The sequence below is a fragment of the Cervus elaphus genome, chromosome 4 (assembly GCF_910594005.1).
Source record: "Cervus elaphus chromosome 4, mCerEla1.1, whole genome shotgun sequence".
NCBI classification, from domain to species: domain Eukaryota; kingdom Metazoa; phylum Chordata; class Mammalia; order Artiodactyla; family Cervidae; genus Cervus; species Cervus elaphus.
The window spans coordinates 40,793,547-40,812,190 of NC_057818.1; positions in this window are offsets into that span (position 1 = coordinate 40,793,547).

An 18,644-nucleotide genomic window follows, 5' to 3' on the forward strand; every position below is an offset into this window, starting at 1 on the left:
AGGCCCACTTGACTTCAAACTCCAAGATATCTGGCTCTAGGTGAGTGATCACACCATCATGGTTACCTGGGTCATTAAGATCTCTTTTGTACAGTTCTTCTGTATATTCTTGCCACCTCTTCTTAATCTCCTCTGCTTCTGTTAGGTCCATACCATTTCTGTCCTTTATTGTGCCCATAGTTGCATGATGTTCCTTTGGTATCTCTAATTTTCTTGAAGAGATCTCTAGTCTTTCCCTTTTTATTGTTTTCCTCTATTTCTTTGCATTGTTCACTTAAGAAGGCTCTTATCTCTCCTTGCTGTTCTTTGGAATTCTGCATTCAGATGGGTATCTTTCCTTTTCTCCTTTGCCTTTAGCTTCTCTTCTTTTCTCAGCTATTTGTAAGGCCTTAGACAGCCATTTTGCCTTTTTGCATTTCTTTTTCTTAGGGATGCTTTTAATCACTGCCTCCTGTACAATATCATGAACCTCCATCCATAGTTCTTCAGGCACTCTGTCTATCAAATCTAATCCCTTGAACCTATTTGTCACTTCCACTGCTTAATCATAAGGTATTTGAATTAGATCATACCTGAATGGTCTAGTGGTTTTCCCTACTTTCTTCTATTTAAATCTGAATTGGGCAATAAGGAGTTCATGATCTGAGCCATGGTCAGATCCTGGTCTTGTTTTTGCTGACTGTATAGAGCTTCTTCATCTTTGACTGCAAAGAATATAATCTATCTGATTTTGGTATTGATCATCTAACGATGTCCATGTGTAGAGTCATCTCTTGTATCATTGGAAGAGGGTGTTTGCTATGACCAGTGCATTCTCTTGGCAAAACTCTGTTAGCCTTTGCCCTGCTTCATTTTGTACTCCAAGGCCAAACTTGCCTGTTACTCCAGGTATCTCTTGACTTCTTACTTTTGCATTCCAGTCCCCTATGATGAAAATGACATCTTTTTTTGGTGTTAGTTCTAGAAGGTCTTGTAGGTCTTCATAGAACTGTTCGACTTCAGCTTCTTCAACATTACTGCTTGGGGCATAATCTTGGATTACTGTGATATTGAAGGGTTTGTCTTGTAAACAAACAGATCATTCAGTCACTTTTGAGATTGCACTGAAGTACTGAATTTCAGACTCTTTTGTTGACTATGAGGGCTATTCCACTTCTTCTAAGGGATTCTTGACCATTATAGTAGATATAATGGTCATCTGAATTAACCCACTCATTCAAGTCCATTTTAGTTCATTGATTCCCAAATGTCAATGTTCACTCTTGCCATCTCCTGTTTGACCATTTCCAATTTACTTTGATTCATGGACCTAATATTCCAGGTTCCTATGCAATATTGTTCTTTACAACATCTGACTTTACTTTCACCACTAGACACATCCACAACTGGGTGTTGATTCTGCTTTGGCTCAGCCTCTTCATTCCTTCTGGAGCTATTTTTCTGCTTTTCTCAGGCACCTATTGATCTGGGGAGTTCATCCTTCAGTGTCATATCCTTTTGCCTTTTCATACTGTTTGTGGGGTACTCAAGGATAGAATAATGAGTTGTTTTGCTATTCCCTTCTCCAGTGGACCACTTTTTGTCAGAACTCTCCACCATGACCCATCTGTCTTGGGTGGCCCTACATAGCATGGCTCATAGTTTCACTGAGTTAGACAAGGTTGTGATCCACGTGATCAGTTTGGTTAGTTTTCTATGATTGTGGTTTTCATTCTGTCTGCCTTCTGATGGATGAGGATAAGAGGCTTGTCGAAGCTTCCTGGTGGGAGAGAATGGCTGTGGGTAAAACTAGGTCTAGTCAGTTCTAAAGGAAATAAATCCTGAATATTCATTGGAGGGACTGATGCTGAAGCTGAAGCTCCAATACTCTGGCCACATGATGTGAAGGGCTAACTCATTGGAAAAGACCTTGGTGCTGGGAAAGATTGAAAGCAGGAGAAGGAGAGGACAGAGGAAGAGATGGTTGGATAGCATCACTGACTCAATGGATATGAGTTTGAGCAAGCTCTGGGAGATGGTGAAGGACAGGAAAGCCTGGCGTGCTGCAGTCCATGGGATGCAAAGAGTTGGACACGACTGAGCAACTGAACAACAACAACAACAACCTCCTTATGGCCCCATCTACAAACACAATCACTTTGGGAATTAAGGCTTCAGCATATGAATTAAGGGCACACAATTTAGTCCATCAGTTCAGTTCAGTCGCTCAGTCGTGTCCGACTCTTTGCGACCCCATGAATCGCAGCACGCCAGGCCTCCCTGTCCATCACCAACTCCCGGAGTTTACTCAAACTCGTGCCCATCGAGTCGGTGATGCCATCCAGCCATCTCATCCTCTGTCGTCCCCTTCTCCTCCTGCCCCCAATCCCTCCCAGCATCAGGGTCTTTTCCAATGAGTCAACTCTTTGCATGAGGTGGCCAAAGTATTGGAGTTTCAGCTTCAACATCTGTCCTTCCAATGAACATCCAGGACTGATCTCCTTCAGGATGGACTGGTTGGATCTCCTTGCAGTCCGAGGGACTCCCAAGAGTCTTCTCCAACACCACAGTTCAAAAGCATCAATTTTTCGGCACTCAGCTTTCTTCACAGTCCAACTGTCACATCCATACATGACCACTGGAAAAACCATAGCCTTGACTAGATGGACTTTTGTTGGCAAAGTAATGTTTCTGCTTTTTAATATGCTGTCTAGGTTGTTCATAACTTTCCTTCCAAGGAGTAAGCGTCTTTTAATTTCATGGCTGCAATCACCATCTGCAGTGATTTTGGAGTCCAAAAAAATAAAGTCTGACACTGTTTCCACTGTTTCCCCATCTATTTGCCATGAAGTGATGGGACCAGATGCCATGATCTTAGTTTTCTGAATGTTGAGCTTTAAGCCAACTTTTTCACTCTCCTCTTTCACTTTCATCAAGAGGCTTTTTAAGTTCCTCTTCACTTTCTGCCATAAGGGTGGTGGCATCTGCATATCTGAGGTTATTGATATTTCTCCCAGCAATCTAGATTCCAGCTTGTGCTTCCTCCAGCCCAGCATTTCTCATAGCACTACATAAATTTTATTATTATTGTGGAAGAAATTCCCAGAGCCCGTGTATTAAATAAAGTTAATAAACTATATTTTGAGAAGGAACTTGAGACTTCAAGCACAGAAGATTAGATTAGGTAATATCCTATTTCAGAAGGTAGCCCCACTGGGGAAGAAGGGAGGGGCTGGAGTTTTTCTTGGTTAATTCACTGACCTCAGAACCCCCCCTCCCCCCGCCCAGTTGGTGCAGGCCAGCTGGGGTCTGGAAGCGTGTTTATTGACTCTAACATGATGTTTACTCCATAGGAAGATCCCACCTCAGGAGAAAGGGTGATTTTGAAAGATGTCAGGTTGACTTCTAAGCCCAGTGGACCTGTCCACATGAAAGGTCCCCCCAGATCTGCCCACTGGTTCAGCACCCTCAGGACCCGCCTCTGAGGTTAGCCATCATTTCCACGTGTCCCTGGTAGAACACACTCCCTAGCTTAGAGTCCAGAACTATGGATGGAGGTGTCCTGGGAAAACCAGTGGATCCCCAGTCACAGTCTTTAACTAGACAGACCTCAAATTATCTAGGTGCTCAGGTTTCCAAATGATTTCTTAGGCTTCCCAAGAAACAGCGAGAAGGGGACTTCCCATGGTTACACTGAGTAACAGAATCATGGTCCAAACCTCTTGGCTTCCCAGCCTCTCTTCCTCCCACAGCACACTCTCCAGCAGGGAAGAGAGGAGACCCTAGAGGGTACTGAGGGTGGGGGTGCTGAACACTGGGTGCTGAATCCCCATTAAGGCTGGCAGGGTGGTAGATAAACACACAGGCACACACAAAGTAAATATGGAAAAACTGGAAAAGAGACTGTTCAGGGAATCTTCCAATATAGAAAGCAATCTGGTAGTTTGAAGCTCCCAGAAGAGAGGGGACTTTGGAATTCAAGGCAGTCTTCTGAGGCTCAGAGGCACTGGGAGGTGGGATCTTTGGGGTCTTGTCTCCTCCCCCTCCCCCACTCCCATCCCACAGTATTGTGTCCACTGCAAAATGCCAACTGCCTTGTGGGAACACAGTCCTAACTTCAGGATGGACACCGCTGGGGAAAGGGATCTCCTCTGCACACATTTGGCCCCTTTCCGGCCACATCCCTGTTAGGAAAACAGAGACTTTCCCCCTGTTCTGTCAATGTTTATCCACCTGTGGACCTCAGGACCTCAGGTCAATGATGCTCCATTGACCTCAATGTTCAGGCCCTGATAAGGCAGACTTTGGGGCGATGGTCTGGGGAGATAAACATGGATTGTCTCTGGCAGTTTCCGTAGGTCAGGATGTCAGGGGTGCAGAGGGCACCAGTAGCTCCTTCTACCTGAGGCCCCCTCCACTTGCCCAAGGCCCCAACAGGTATCAGGCCCTAGGCCCTGCCCTCCTGGGTTGAATCCCTGCCACCTTTCTCTGCTGCCATCATGCTTTGCTGGCGTAACCCAAGGCAGGAGGCAGCCAGGTGGGCTGGGATCACAGATCCATGCCTTGGTGATGGCCTTACCGTTGCCGGCGGCTCGTGGAGAGTGAGCCTAGCTAGACAAGAGATTTCACTCAAGTAAGCTCCTCAAAGTATCTCCTGAAGCCTCAAAGATTACAGCGCCCACACAATGCAAGCAAAGCGGCTTCCGATAATGCGGCAGACAGCGGGCCGCGGGGCACTCCAGGTCGATGCGCGGGCCCAGGTTGCGGGCTCACCCGTGGCGTGGCTCCTCCCGGAAAACAAAGGCTGGGGGGCCTGTCCTTGCGGAGCAGCAGGGGAAGGGAAGCGTGCGGGAGGGGGCGGTGCAGGGTGAGGGGGTGGAGAGCTTTGCTGGCTCCACACGCAGCAAGCGGAGCAGCCAGACAAACGGCGCAGCCGGAGGGTGTGCGATGGGGAAGCAGGGCGGCCCGGATGGAGGGTCAGGTGTGGGTTTGAGACCGATGGGAAGCGCTCCAAACAATGCCTGTTGTTTCCTCTGGGCTGATTTTTGCTCAGTTTCATCAAGTATTTTGCATACCATTTCAATAAAATAAATGAGTTATGGCCGAGTTTTTGTTTTATTTGCATTAAATGAGGGCTTCCTTTCCTTTATTGAGATAATTTGTCCCGAGCTGGGTGCACCGTGGGCCAGAGGGAAGGTCTCCGGCTCCCGCGCCGGCCAGATCTCAACTTCCCGTGTGCTGAGCTGGATTGCCGACTCCTGGGACGCCCGTCCTTTGTTCCCGCTTTCCCCAGTGGCTCTGGGAATACCTCTCTTGTCTTAGCCTATCTTTCTTGCGGTGGAAACTCCAAAAATTTCCGTGTAGGAGGGGGTCCAGGGGACAATGCAGTAGGAAGGAGCTGGGGGGTTAAAGCGCTTCTTTTAAAGTTGAATTTGCAAACTAAGCACACCCTAAGTTTACTAGGGTTTTATGTTGCAACTTTTTAAAAAAGACAGTATTTTCTAAAACTCATTTTCTAAAATTTATGCAAGACTGAGAAAGTGTCAATAGTTGGATTTAAGAACAGGGTAACATCACTGTATTTGTTATTATTGCTGCATAACAAATTGCTTCAAAACTTAGTGGCTTCAGACAACTGTAAACGTCTAACATCTCTCACAAAACTCTGGAGTGCTTTATCTGGGTCGTTCTAGCTTGGATTATCTCATGAGGCTGCAGTCATTTGAAAGCTTGACAGGGACAGGAGGGTTTATTTCCAAGGCCTGGGTTCCTTGACACCTGCGCCTGTCTGCCTATCCAAATCCACACCTATCCTGTACACCCTTATCACTAAGCAGGGGGCTTCCTTCAGAGCCAATGATCCAGAAACAAAGCAGAAGCACAATATCTTTATGATCTAGCTTTGAAAGTTACACAGCACCACTTTCTCAACATCCTACTGATTATGTAGTCTAGCATTTGTCAATATGGAAGCATGGGCCTGTGTGCTCGCTCAGTCATGGCCAGCTCATTGTGACCTGGTAGACTGTAGCCTGGCAGGATCCTCTCTCGACATGGGATTTCCCAGGCAAGAATACTGGAGTAAGCTGCTATTTCTTTCTCCAAGGAATCTTCCTGACCTAGGGATCAAACCCACCTCTCCTAAGCATTGGCAGGCATATTCTTTACTGCTGAGCCACCAGGAAACCCCCTGTATACGTTGATCCTCCCCAGATTGGAAATCTCCAATAACCCAGGCATTACGTTAAGATGGCTGCCAGCCAAACCTTTTAGGAGAATAACAACCTAGATAAAATGGACTTTTGATACAATCACAGCCCTCATGGACCACCCCTATTAAATACAACACTCTCCCTCCCAGAATGTGATAACCACAGGAGAGGAACTATGTCTTATTTACCCCTGGGTCTCTAGTGCCTAAAGAATGACTAGTATGTAACTGGCATTCACTAATGACTACCGTTAGTAATAATTATTTAATAGCTATTAGCTTGTTGGTTCCCCGGGTCTTTCAGGCTTAATGGAAATCACCCTAAACATTAATAAATGAAAGTGACTCAAACTCTCAATCCACTTACAGTAGAACATCTGCACAGAATCCCAGAGACTGCTGATAGGCGCGGTGAAAACAAACTCCATTTCTCCTGAGCGCAAGTCCCTGGAGCCTGACTTCCTGGCTCCTCTCCTAGCCTCCCTTCCAGGCTCCTGTATCAGCAACCTTCTTCCTGCTCAGCTTGCCTGGACTGAATGAATGGGGAACTCTAGAGCATCCCAGGCACTTCCGCAAAGCATCTCTAACACAGATGCCTTGTGCTGCAGACTTTGCCTGAGGACTCACAGTGTCTAGAAAGAGTTTCATGGAATGTGACCCATCAAGTAGCATGAGAGGGAATACTGAGTTACTCAGATTCTTTAAAGTTAGTTGGGCCCAGCCAGCCTCTCAGTTTTTTTGGGAGGGCCTTACACTACTCTCTTCCCAATGGGCCAGCATCAACTCACTCCCGCACTCTGCCTGGGTTCCTGTTCCCACAGCCCGGGTCAGTAACATGCTCATGTAGGCCTCAGTCCTGGGAGTCCAAAGCTCTGAACTGAGATCTTACCTTTAGCATGGTCAAAATTTTAAGCTTCATATCTAACCTTCTTCTAAATGGAGGGAAGTGGTGGGTATAAAACTTTCTCTTCCCATAATGAATTAATACCCCACCCCTGCCCTGCCAGCTTCTCTTTGGAAGACACAATCACTCTAGTCAATATTTCTGGGGTTTTTTAATCACAATTTTTCATTCTGGTTATGTGTAGATACACATACATACCCTCAAGACTGCTGATTATATTTCTTTAAGGTCTTCTGAGCTATTATATACTGTCATTTTGCTAAACAGTTTGTTGTCCATGTAGTGACTTTAGGGACTTTCAAAGATTGTGTGTTCTCAAAGACTATTTATCAGAGACGTGGCAGAACTGAGTGAATCCCAGACATTCTGTGGACAGGTGGGCTGAGGGAGAAGTTCAGAGGGCATTCCTGAGTGATTTGCAACGTCTCAAACAGAAACATAACATCTTCTTTCATCCTCTGCAGAGTCTGGAGTGAAATTCACACCTTTTTTTTCTTCCCATCACTTAAAATCAAATTCTCGCCCTTAATACTTCCCTTCAGAGCTGCACCAAAAAATGATGATGTCTTCTCATGCATATGAATTACCCAAAGTGTGTAAGAATCAACTCCATCGGAGTGTGCTAAGGCCTTAACTCAACTACATTTAAAGCTGCTAAGCCCTGATTAAGGCAAAGGTGTCTTTTTATTTTATAAGACATTTAAGATAGTTCACGTCACCTTGCACAGATGTATTGAAATCGATTGTGGGAGGAACAGTAAAGAGAGCATATGCTCCCTGTTTCTGTTCCTGAGCCAGGTAGGATGCTGAATTCTCATGAGAAATTGAGGCAGACAGCGGCATCTGTCTCCCTGCAGCTCCTGTTTGGACACTGGTCTGGCACCCTTCCTCGCTGTTCATCCTGGGAAGGTGGTGTATTTTCAGTTGAAACCTCATATTCAGTCATGGTGTCTTCTACAAACTACACAGACACGCAATAATTATTTGCTGGAGAAGCAAAGCATAAAACCTGACACTTTATTTTAAACATAGAAGTGGAACAGATTTATACTCCAAATATTCAAATACCCCATGACCTCTCCTTAGAGAAAAAACAGTGAAAGTAGCTTCTCCTGTAACAAATTTCCACTAATTCAGCTTTTGCAGAAGCCAAATTCCAGGCTTCATTGCTGAGCTCAGGACATGAACTGAAGATACCACTAGGGGATGCTCGAGATCAGGAAATCCAAGAACTGTTGGCTGGGGAGAACTCAAGACGCACCCAATTTAATCTTAACAAACTAAGCATTTCACTTTGTGAGAACTGTACATTGAAATGGCCTGTGTCTTCACTGTTTATGCGACAATGAAATTTTTCTATATGTTCTCAATTTGATAAATTTATGTACCCTTGGGATTACATGGAATTTCAATACTGGCTCCAAATTAAAGAACCGAGGTCGTATGATAAACACCAAGTCTTTTAAGTACTTTATGTTCATGGACAAAAATCCCACTTACAGATTTTAGTTCTTTCCCAGGGCAAATTGGAGAATGCAAACATTGTCTTAACCTGGGTCCTTCCCAAGAGCAGAGCTTGAAAAAAAAGACGTGGAGCAAGGATAGCTTATTTAAGAGGTGATCCCAGAAACAGAGGGGGTTCCCAGGTGGCACTAAGAACCTGCCTGCCAAAGCAGGAGACATAAGAGATGCACGTTCAATCCCTGGATCAGGAAGATTCCCTGGAGAAGGAAATCCAGTATTCTTGCCTGGGAATGAAATTGCTGATTTGTACAATAATTCTATTTTTAATTTTTTGAGAAGACATCATACTTTATTTTCAATGGCAACTGTACCATTTTAAACCACCATCAACATTGCACAAGGGCCCCAATATCTCCACATTCCTGCCAACACTTGTTCTTTTTTTTCTTTTCAGTGGTAGTCATTCTAATAGATGAGAAGTGGTATCTCATAATGGTTTGATTTGTACTCCCCTCATGATTAGTGATGTTGAGCGTCTTTTCATGTGCTTCGGACAATTGTTTGAGTTGTTTCTCTTTGTTGTTGTTTTGTAAGAGTTCTTTATATATTCTGGATTTTAAACTATTGGGCTTCCCTGGTGGCTTGGAGAATAAATAATCTGCCTGCAATGCAGGAGGCGGGGGTTTGATTCCTGGGACAGGAAGATCCCCTGGAGAAGAGAATGACTACCCACTCCAGTATGCTTGCCTGGAGAATTCCATGGACAACTCCGGTAAGGAACAGGGAGGCCTGGCGAGCTGCAGTCCATGGGGTCACCAAGATCAGGATGCTACTTAGTGACTAAACAACAACAACAACATTGAACTATTACTAGCCACATGATTTGCAAATATTTTCTCCTTTCCTTAGGTTATATTTTTATTTTATTGATAATGTCCTTTAATGTAGAAAAGTTTTAAATTTTGGTGAAGTTCAGTTTATCTTTTCCTTTGTTGCTCATGCTTTTGGCATTGTATCAGAATTCATTGCCAAATCCAAGGTCATAAAGATTTACCCCTATGTTTTCTTCTAAGACATTTATGGTTTTAGCTCTTATGTTCAGGCCATTGATCCATTTTGAGTTAAAATTTGTTATTGTATGAGGTAGAGGATCCCTCTTAATTCTCTTGCTTGTGGAAACCCAGTTGTCCTAATCGCTCCTATTCTGCCCTCCCTCCTGCCTCACTTACACGAGAAGTTCGAGGTGACCACGCAATAGTTATGTTTTGAAGTTCAGTGGAATTTGTGATGTCCCTTAGTAGAAGAGTCCACCTTCCTTCCACTCCCTCCACTCCCATTGAGAACCAAGACTGCTAATTTGCCAGAACCCAACCCAAGTAGGGACAAGAAGCACACGTTTCCCAAGTGTGTCACTGAGAGCGATGGGGAAGGGAGCCAGTCTAGCTCCCATTCCTTGGTTCCCAGACCCACATGTTCAGTTGTTGGGAGCATAGGATCAATATGTGGCAGAGCACACATGCTGTAGTCTAGAGGGTAGCACCCCAACTGTGCAAGGTACTGTCCCTAAGCTTTGCCTTCACACAGCCCTGAAATAGGCCATTCTGATGTTCTCTAAATCCAGCTGCTTCTGCATGAATCTTGTTGTCATGAACCCATTGTCTGCTTCCTTTGCTGTCAATGAAAACAGATCTCTTGGCTTGAGGTAAAGTTGCTTGATCTCATGCCAATCAACTAGGCATGTAAGTCCTTGGATAGTTATGCTGGTGAAGGCACTATGGTAGGGAAGGGAATCCTTATCTACAGTAAGTGTCAGTTCTGCTGAGAACCTCTCACTGTGTCCTCTATGGTAGAAGGGACCTCGGGTCATTAACTTCTCACCAGTGGCTGCCTGGTCTCCTTAAGAAATGGTGTCATATTAAGGACACAGTATTGGTCTATATTAATGGCAAGTAAGGTATTCAAAATTGGCAGTAGCCGGATTATCCTTAATAAGAGAGAACTCTGATGCTGGGCCCATGCATAACCTGATCTTTGCCACCATGGCTACACCATTCATGGAACTACTTACTGCCTGAGCATGAAGTGACTGATGCTGGCTTTATAGGATGAATCATCTTGTCTACCTAGCTGCTAAATGCCTCCTCTGCAGGAGATGCTTTTTAGGGGGACTTTGCATAAATCCAAAATTTGGCCCACAGGTGCCCATTTTCCACAGATCTGTATCACTGATTTTCCTTTTGCCTCAGGCTGCAGTGTGGCTCAGCACAGCACTGTTACTGATCCTGTCTTTATTTAAAACTTTGATATTTTGCTCATCATGGATTTTTTTGCATTAATTTTGACTTTTTAAATATTATATTAACATATTTTTTATCTTGACTACTGATAAATTTTTCACCCAAGATGACTGCTGCCCTTGTTCCAGCCCTGAGGGCAGCAGTTATTCTTAGCTCAGCTGGGCATGGGGACACCTCTCCCCCTCCCCTGCCCATAAGGCCACATCTTTGTCCTTTCAGGCTGCTGTAACTAGGTGGCTTATAAACAACAAATGTTTATTTCTCACAGTTCCGGAGGCTGGGAAGTCTAGTATCAGGACACGAGCACATTCAGTGTCTGCTGACAGTGCTCCTCAGGGTTGCAGATCGCCAACTTCTCCCTGTGTTGTCATGTGGGGGAGAGGGCTAGGGAGCTCTCAAGGGTCTTTTAGAAAAAGAGCGCTGATCTCATTCTAGTGGGCAGGACTATGCTTAGTAAATCATTAATCCAATTGTCTGCTGATTGGTGGGCTGTGCTCTCCCTGTTTGTTGTTTGGCTTGAGGTGACCCAGTTCTGGAGTCTAGAGGCTCTATGGTAGGGCTACTGGCAGTCTCCAGAGAAGACTTATGCCAACACTCATCTTCCAGGACTGCTGCCGCCAGTGCTTCTGTCCTTGTAACAGGCCACCACCGATCCATGCCTGCTCAGGAGACCCTGAAAAACTATGGAGGAGGTTTGTAACATTGTGCAGGAGGTGGTAACCAAAACCATCCCAAAGAAAAAGAAATGCAAGGAGGTGAAATAGTTGTCTGAGGAGGCCTTAAAAATAGCTGAGAAAAGAAGAGAAGTAAAAGGCAAAGGAGAAAGGGAAGGATATACCCAACTGAATGCAGAGTTCCAAACAATAGCAAGGAGAGATAAGAAAGCCTTCTTAAGAGAACAATGCAAAGAAATAGAGGAAAACAATAGAATGGGTAAGACTAGAGATTTTTTTTCAAGAAAGCTGGAGATACCAAGGAGATATTTCATGCAAAGATGGGAACAATAAAGGACAGAAATGGTATGGACCTAACAGAAGCAGAAGAGATTAAGAAGAGGTGGCAAGGATACACAGAAGAACTATACAAAAAAGGTCTTAATGACTTGGATAACCATGATGGTGTGATCGCTCACCTAGAGCCAGACATCCTGGAGTGTGAGTCAAGTGGGCCTTAGGAAGCATTACTATGAACAAAGCTAGTGGAGGTGATGGAATTTCAGCTGAGTGATTTCAAATCTTAAAAGATGATGCTGTTAAAGTGCTGCATTCAATATGCCAGCAAATTTGGAAAAATTCAGCAAGGCCATAGGACTGGAAAAGGTCAGTTTTCATTCCAATCCCAAAGGGCAATGACGAAGAGTGTTCAAACTATCATACAGTTGTGTTCATTTCACATGCTCGCAAGGTAATGCTCAAAATCCTTCAAGCTAGGCTTCAACAGTACATGAACCAAGAACTTCCAGATGTACAAGCTGAATTTAGAAAAGGCAGAGGAACCAGAGATCAAATTGTCAACATCTGCTGGATCATAGAAAAAGCAAGGGAAATCCAAAAAACATCTTCTGCTTCATTGACTATGATAAAGCCTTTGACTGTGTGGATCACAACAAACTGTGGAAAATTCTTAAAGAGATGGGAATACCAGACCACTTTACCTGTCTCTTGAGAAACCTGTATGTAGGTCAAGAAGCAACAGTTAGAAATGGACATGGAACAACTGACTGGTTTAAAATTAGGAAAGAAGTACATCAAGGCTGTATATTGTCACTCTGCTTATTTAACTTATATGCAGAGTATATCATGTGAAATGCCAGGCTGGATGAATCACAAGCTGGAATCAAGATTGCTGGGAGAAATATCAACAACCTCAGATATGCAGATGATACCGTTCTAATGGCAGAAATAGAAGAAAAACTAAAGAATTTCTTGATGAAGGTGAAAAAACTGGCTTAAAACTTAATAGTAAAAAAAAAGGAAAAAAAGGGCCATGGCATCTGGTCTCATTACTTTATGGCAAATAGATGGGATAAAAGTGGAAAAAGTAGCATATTTTATTTTTTTTGGTCTCTAAAATCACTGCAGACTGTGACTGTAGCCATGAAATTAAATGACATTTGCTCCTTGGAAGGAAATCTGTGACCAACCTAGACAGTGTGTTCAAAAGCAGAGTCATCACTTTGCCACACTGAATATTCATTGGAAGGACTGATACTGAAGTTGAAGCTCCAATACTTTGGCTACCTGATGCAAAGAGCCTACTCATTGGAAAAGACCCTGGTGCTGGGAAAAATTGAGGGCAGGAGGAAAAGGGTGTGACAGAGGCTGAGGTGGTTGGATGGACTTGAGTTTGAGCAAACTGCGGAAGATAGTGAAGGACAGGGAAGCCTGGTGTGCTGCAGTCCATGGGGTTGCAAAGAGTTGGTTATGAATTAGCAGCTAAACAACAAGCAACAAATCTCATTCTAGAGGTTTGTTGGGGTCCACCCTCATGATTTAACCACCTCCAGAAGGCCCCAGCTACTAACACCATCACTTTTAGGCATTAGGATTTCAATGTGTGGATTTGGGAGGACACAGATATTCAGAACATAGCAGGCCCTGAGTGTGGGCAAAGGGAGAAGTGTCATGCAAAGATAAATGATCATGAGGGTCTAGGCCACCTGTTCATGTAACTTGTATGTATGTTCCCAGTGCACTTCCCTGGAAAGAAAAAAAAAATTTATTCAGTCGCTCAGTGTCCAACTCTTTGCAACCCCATGGACTGCAGCCCGCCAGGCTCCTCTGTCCATGGGATTCTCCAGGCAAGAATGCTGGAGTGTGTGCTGCTCCTAAACTCGCAGGGGCTGGGTACAATAAGCACTGTGTTTGCTTCTTCGTAGTAGATGACACAACATTCCTGCTACATGTGCTTCACCTTAGAAGGGACATCTGGTTTGTTCCAGACCAGTGGGACCTCTAGAAACCTTGCCAATGTGGATGCACCCTGAATGCTTCTAGGCTTACTGTCTACCCTTGGCATGTAAGTGGCTTCTCACTAGGACCTCCAATGCTTGCTGCTCTGCTCGGCATGCAGCATGTCCTCTTGGCATAATGTCATAACAGGGCACCACTGTGCTGTTTAGACTATACTGCAATGAAGAGCATGCAAGTGTTATTTTATACATGACATTTTGGTTCTTGGTTTCAATAGTCATTTTAAGGAGAAGGTCTATGTGGGAATCCTTTCTGACCCCCTCACAATGCCCCCCCCACCCCGCCACTGACACAGAGGCACATGGCAAGGGGCCAGTAAATGTTGGATGGATGGATAGATGAACATATGAATGACTTCCATCTCCTTCAAACTCTTCCCAAGACATCAGTCAAGTTGCCACATAAAGTAGATCCTCACAGGGTAGGAACAGCGACTCATGGTGAAATCTGAATAAGACCCATAGATTAGATTGTAGTACCAAGTCAGTGGTTATTTCCTGATTTTGATAATTGAACTGTGGTTGTGTAAAATAAAGGCTTCCCTGGTGGCTCAGATGCTAAGGAATCTGACTGCAATGCAGGTGACCTGGGTTCGACCCTTGGATTGGGAAGATCCCCTGGGGAAGGGAGTAGCTACCCGTTCCAATATTCTTGCCTGGAGAATTCCATGGAAAATAATGTTCTTGTTTTTAGGAAATATACACAGAAATATTAAAGAAGAAAGGGAATTACATCTGCAACTTATTCTCAAGTGTTTCAGGAAGGAAATTTTCTATCTATCTATCTATCTCTCTATCTGTCAGGAGAGAATGTTTTGTTCTAAAATAATTTGGAAGTATGAAAACATTTGGAGAATCTGAGTGAAGGATATATGGGAATTCTTTGTTTTATTTTTGCAATTTTTATGTAAGTTTGAGATAATTTAAAAATATAAGCTATAAATTAATACAGTAATAATTTTAATTAGCAATGTAACCACTATAGTTTTATTAAAATTAAAAAAAAAACCAAATCCAACAAAAACAAAGAACATACCCTTGAAGGTGGATATAGAACATCTTCATTCGCTGAGAGCTAGAAGCTAGAACTGGACAAAAAGCCCCAAAAGAATCCACTTAAAGCAAATACAAAACATGATTTGGTTATTATCTTCAAATTTAAACCTATCAACTATTGAAAATAAGTTTATTTTCAATATTTTCCTTAAATTAAAATCTAAATTATACCTCCACTCTGCTCTAAATTTTAAGACAAAGAATGAATCAACTATGATTTTTTATTTCTTATTTGTAACTTTATTTATCTTGCTATATATTTATCTCATATACTATTTACAGCTTTTATATTTTTATTCCTGTTTCATTTTTAGGAGTAGATATGTGAGGCTTCAACTATTTGACATACCAATAATTCTCTTTTGAACTCCTATCACGCCAACATCCTTGTCGATTTTCTTTCTTTTGATCCTTATCTGGTCTAACTTAGCCAAATGCTCGAAGGCTTTTCACATGATTCCAGACTCTCCCTACCGTCATTTTCATCAACTTCATGAAATCCTTCATCTTTGTCAGAAATTTCAGTCTCACTTCCTAAATTATTTGCATCCCATGTTAATTTTATTGGTGTACATTTAGAACATGCTACAGTCAGACCAAGATGCTGACTTGTGGCAGGAACTCTGGTGTTAAGAAAAAAAGAAGTTTGAGTGGTGTGTGTGTGTGTGTACGTTTGTGTGTGTGTGTGTTCTGTTCCCTTGTAGCACATATCTGCAGAACTCTGGGGTCAGGAGGGCTCCTCTCTCTAAGCAGATCGAGCCTCAGGGTTGTGGAATAGTGGAGGGGACTTTTCTTCTGAGGAGTCAGTAGGGAGTTTAGCATTTACCCAGTTCCCTTGTAATTCTAACTGAAATCAGGGACCCTTAGGTCTGATGGCTTCTGTTTTCTGCTGGAGGAGATAGGAGAGAGAAGTGGAGACTATTGTAAAAGGCGAGGGGCTTCTCTGATCTGACAGCTCTAATTGTGTAGTTCAAAATCTTCCTAATTGATTCCTGGGAGTTTCTCAATTTTTAACACTCAAAACAAGTTGTACTAAGTGAAGGTTGGGGCTTTTAAAAGGTGGTTTTTAAAAAGGGAGGCTGCAGAGGGATGAATAGCCAGAGCAGAGGGGATTTTGAGGACAGTGAAAATACTCTGTATGATACTCGAATGGTAGATACGTGTCACCATACATTTGTCAAAATCCTCAGAATGTACACCTGAGAGTAAACCCTAATATAAACTGTGAACTCTGGGCAATAGTGATGTTGAAAGGACCACACTGCTGTTGATACTGATGAAGGGAATGGCTATGCACATAAGGGGGCATGGGGTATGTGCTTCGCTCAATTTTGTTGTGAACCTAAAACTGCTCTAAAAGAATTGTCTTAGAAAATGGAAGCATATTTTAAAGTTATTTCAGCGTTCGAAATTGGAGACAATCAACAGAGCCACCTCTTACCGTGAGTTTGCCAGCTCTGGGCTGTGAGCATTGTCTGTGATTACTTCTCTATGCCATCTCATCTCATGAATGGAAAAAGTAAAATTACTTTATTTTACCTTCAGCCATTTGATGTCGAGTTTCTCCTTCCAGTACCTTGGGGGTATTGCTACAGTGGACAATTTGTCATCATCACCCTGGCCCCTTCTATACTTAAAGACTCCCTCTGAGGGGTCACCCAGGATACTTTCTGCCCCATCAAGGTCTGTCTTCTATCTACACATCCATCCCAGGCCCCTTGCCCTCGCCATCATCCATGTCCCTTTCCCTGGTGCCTGGGGACTTGCTGAGGTCCCCATCCTCAGAGGGCAACAGGGGACTGGGGTGGGCATGTGACCCCACCTTTCTTTGCAGACTTCCTCCACTGCTCAGGACGCACCAGCATCCTCCACCTTTAGACAAAGATTGCGCTCCATCTCTGTGTCCATGTCCACAGACTCCCCTGGCTCCCAGGAACACACACCAAGCCCGCAGAGGGGATGTCGGCTCACTTCCTCTGCAGGACACAGTCTTGAACTCAGCCAGCGCTCAGTGGAAATGAGGTGGGGGCCCCCTTTTCCTGCCAGCCTCCTGATCCCTACATGGAATGCACTCTGCTGGAGTTTGGGAGGGCTGGGTGAAGCATCTCCCTCTGCCTCCTCCCACCAGAAGGGGGGAGCTTGACCCTCTCACCAGGTCTCACTGATGACTCACTGAAGTCTCACTGATGACTCACTGAAGTCTCACTGATGACTCCTAAGCTCAGCACCTGACCTATGAGCCTGGGGCTTACAGCACAGGGCCAAGGTCCCAACCTGGGCAGCAGGAAAAGAGCTGTCTCACAGATCAGAGTCCTTGAGTGGTCAGAGCCCTTTCTCCTGGACAGAGACTTGCCTGGAGGCCAAACCTTCTTCCTTACCTTTGGAACAACGAGACCTCCAGGTAACAGGATGTTTAATGGCTTCTACCATGTCCTCTTGGCCCCCAGTGACACTAGAAATTGCCCTACATGCTATGACCCAAGCGACTACAGTCTATACTGTCTGCTCTGGCTCTGGGGCCGCCCTCTTCTGTGCCCCGGGGCTGACTGGCCCCTCTTCCCTTTTCACCCTAAGCAGCTGGACAGGTGGCTGACAGGGAAGTCTTCTCACCCAGAAACCTGCTGCACCCCGGTTACAGATGCCTTCTCAAGGGGCAGGCTTCTGTTGCTTGTTTTGAGAACTTGGAGATTGCTGTTCAAAGCCCAGGAGAACAGGCAGGAAGCATGCTCCTGCTGCCTCCCCTTGCTCTTTGCACAGAGGCAAAGATGAAGCTTGGGTGGGCAGGATTTCCCTGGTCACCGGCTAGAGAAGCTGCTGTAGGGAGGTGTCCCTGAGGCCAGTTTCCTGAACACCTGCCCGCCTCCCCTCCCCACCCAGGTGCGTGTCCACAGACAGTCAGTGCCCTTCAGATGCAGACCCTAAGGTGGAGGCTAGAGAGGGCACCACTGAGGACCCGGGTGAATTGTGACAAGGGCCAGCCCTGTCATTAGGCTAACTTTCCTAATACATGCTTAGGGGCAAAGGTCTCCTTTCATTATTTCGCTTTAAAGTAACCGAGGTCAACTTCAACTATAAGCAGTTACTAGAGAAATACCTTTTGATCAAGATAGAACCGCCCCGCCCCCCAGTTGAGTCTGATGTGTTGCCCCAAACCCCATCATTTTGCAAGTCCTTTCTTGTGAAGATCTGATAGCTCCCCACAGTCCTATAGATGTGACCTGAAGGAGGCGGCACCGTCACCCAAAGGGCCCCTAGCAGCCCGTTAGCCTGGATTGTTGACTTGACTAGGTGCCTGTCTCATAGGATCCTAAAAGTGCTAGACACAAGAAAGGTGCTTTCCATGGTGTGGAAAGAGGCGGAGAACCATCTGTAAGTGGCAGCTGCCCAGGGAGGACCGGGCCTCCAAGCCCAAGGAGGGAGCTCTCCCAAAACCTGTGTGCAGGGTTGCCCACAGTGGCTGGAGAGGCAGGGACTGGGATTGGTGAAGGGCAGGAAGGGCAAGGCCTTGTTCATTCATTTCTTCAGCAACATTCCTTGTTACCAGCTGTGGGATGTTAGCAAGTCTCTCAAACACTGTACCTCAGGCTCCCGAGGTCCAGGGAGAGTCAGGGCAGCTGGGGCCAGGTGGTGGGCTGGGCTAGCAGGGCCTTCGGGACCCACCAGGGTTGGAGCTGTGCTCTCCTTAGTCACTCAGTCGTGTCTGACTCTTTGCAAACCCATGGACTGTAGCCCGCCAGGTTCCTCTGTCCATAGGGATTCTCC